Source organism: Arvicola amphibius, chromosome 6 (assembly GCF_903992535.2).
Source record: "Arvicola amphibius chromosome 6, mArvAmp1.2, whole genome shotgun sequence".
In the NCBI taxonomy this organism is placed as follows: domain Eukaryota; kingdom Metazoa; phylum Chordata; class Mammalia; order Rodentia; family Cricetidae; genus Arvicola; species Arvicola amphibius.
Window position 1 is genome coordinate 132,049,305 of NC_052052.2, and position 2,977 is coordinate 132,052,281.

The 2,977-nt window shown below is 41.3% G+C and overlaps 1 pseudogene; it reads right to left on the reverse strand.

The window, feature by feature from the left end:
- Positions 1 to 324: 324 nt before the first annotated feature.
- LOC119817867 lies at positions 325 to 735 on the reverse strand (annotated as a pseudogene).
- Positions 736 to 2,977: the final 2,242 nt, after the last annotated feature.

Genomic DNA, 2,977 nt, shown 5'->3' on the forward strand with positions numbered 1-2,977 from the left:
GTGGCTTTAATTTGAGTTTAATTTTATATCTCTGTTTGGTTATTCAAATACCTTGTCTTGGAACTTTTACTCATTTACAATGGAGTTATTTTGTTTCACTATTGTAGTAAGGTCTCTTTCCATATTCAGAACACAAATCTATTTTCTCTATTTCTTCCCATATAGAGTGTAGTTTCATTTTCTTAAAGTTCTTCTTTTTATTTATTTTTTTGAGAAACGTTGTTTAATGATAAAGCTTAGTACACTCTAGCACTGGCATGACTGTACACTCAGGACTGGCATGGAGTCGAAGCAGCAGGAATGGCTGGGTGACCTCATGGAGCCTCACATGGTGAAGAGGATGAGGAAGGAGACCATCAAACAGAAGAGCCCCATGGCCTCAGACAGAGCAATACCCAGAATGGCATAGGAGAAGAGCTGTTGCTTAAGAGACAGGTTTCTAGCATAGCCTATAATCAAGCTACCAAACACTGTTCCAATGCCAGCCCTGGAGCCAGCCACACCAACTATGGCAGCCCCAGCACCAATAAACTTGGCAGCTGTGTCAATGTCCCAGGAAACAACACTGGTCTGGAATTCCTGTCTGGCCCCCTGGAGAGGGGAGCTGCTGCAGAAGGGCTGTGTAGATGGGGCCTCCAGTCAACTCAAGAGGGAGGCAGACACAGGCCTGATTAGACCCCTGGTACAGGAGCGAATCAGAACTGGAGTGACCAGCAGTGCCTTGGTGGTCTGCATATTTCAGTCTCCCAGCTTTAGCCCTTGGTCTAAAGTTCTCTTTTTTAATTAAAAAATTGTACCTCAAACTGACCTTACATTTATTTATAGAGATTGTTTGGTCTCTGCCTCTCAATTGCAGGGGTTACAGGAACAAGTCACTATGCCTAGATCCAAAAATATCTTTTCAACAAATGCATTTAAATTTTGATAAAGTCAAATTTCACTTTTTTTCATGATCAACACTACTTGTGTCCTCCCTAAAAAACCATCTACACAAAGCCATGAAGAGATGCGTATGTATTACAGAATTCACCATTGAGATCAATGATCTGTTTTGAATTCATTGCTTTTCATGTGGAATAAGGTAAAAGCCAACATCCATTTCTTTTCTTTCTCTCCCTCTCTCTCTTCTGGATAATTAAGTATTGGTGGCACCAATTACTGATCTCCAAAAAATTCTAAATACTTTTTAAAGGAATATCTCTTAAATTTCTCCCTTTTTCTTACCATTCTACCCACATGGCACTCAGCAAAGCCCAGTGTATCCCCTACATATTTCCAGAAGTACCCAAAGACTCAACTGTGTTCATAGCTGTCCATCAGTGGGGCCACTGCTGAAGACCTTACTAGTGACTTTGCCAAGGATGCCCACCTACAAAAGTACTTTGAGCAGGTGTTCCTTGAGCCTTGCTTGAAGGCCAGAGGAAAGCTGAGAACATGGGAGCTTTGGGTCTTCCCAATCTTGGAGAAAACCTGTTTCTATGAAAGTTTTTCTCATCTCTGACATTCAGCTCTCTTGGTATTGGACTTCCAAACCAATTCGGTACAGGAGAAGGAAAAAGAATGTATGACATATCCATCACATCTCTTTTGTCAATCCTAGTGCTCAAGGAAAAAAAAAACAAAACAGTTTTTCCTTTCTAGATTTGTCTCTTTTTTCTTCTTAGATAACTATTTCACTCTCCCATCTGAAAATGTTTCTTTTTTCTTTGTAAGGATTCTCTAAATATCTAAACCAGCAGTAAGTCTTCATCCAACTTTTACTTGTTTAAAAGCCCCAGTCAGGTGGTTTTCCCAAAGGAACAGAATGTTCCAAACATTAGCCTTGGGCAAAATGAGTTAAGCCTACACATTAGGCCTGCCCAGTTGCTTTCACCCACTAATTCTGTTCCAGCACAGTCCACAGCATGTGAGGCCCTGAGCTGGCAAGGGGAAGAACTTTACCCTCTGGTGGAGGTTGGCAGGAGAAGTGGAAACAGACATAGAAACTTGCAGTTGGGATACTGCCAGGTAACTGCTATGAGGGGCAGCCAGGGTCAAATAAGCATATGGCAAAGAGCAGCAAAACGGCCTGGGGCCAGGGAGATGCTAACAATAGCACCTCTATCAGAGAGGTAACCAGGGGTCCAAGCCTAGTGGAAGGCTAGGAAAGTACTCTGTGGGAGGAGGCATGGCATGCAAGGGTAGGGAGCTGGATGTGAACATAAAAGCCACCTTGAGTGTTCCTGATCATTAAACATCACAACAGCGTTTGTTGAAGCAGAAAAGTCATAAAGTTAAAAAAGTGTCTTGAATAAAGTTTTGCTGCTTGTAAGTCAGGTTTAATACAGAATGCTGTCAAATGTTCATAAGATAAATAGACAGGCTTTCTTCAATAACATGAGAATATTTCGTATTAGAATGGAAAACTCAAAAAGTATTATCCTGATACCAGTTGTGTATTCTGCAATTCAGTTCTGCTCAGTGGGTATACCTTTTAGTTCTGACCCTAAATTGCTCAGTGGGTATACCCTTTATTGGTTAAGAGCAATGTTTCCTACATGATGGCTCCCACTAAACTGACATCCTAAATACTACCTTCACTTCTAACTGTAAGGTACAAATGTAGTGTAGTTATGATGTGGGATGTCCTCCTGTATATATGTTGCTTTTCTTGGTTGATGAATGAACCTGTTTTGGCCAATGGCTTAACAGAGTACAGCTAGGCAGGAAATCTGAACAGAGGTATATAGAAAGAGTAGGTGGAGTCAAAGAGAGGCCGTGTAGCTGCCCAAGGAGACAAATGCCAGAACCTTACTCAGTAAGCCATAGCCTCGTGGCAATACACAGATGAATAGAAATGGGTTAATTTAAGACATAAGAGCTAGCTAGGAATATGCTTGAGCCATTGGACAGACAATGTTGTAATTAATATAGTTTTTGTGTGATTATTTGGGTCTGGGTGGCTGGGAATAAATGAGCAGTCTCCACTTTACAAAAT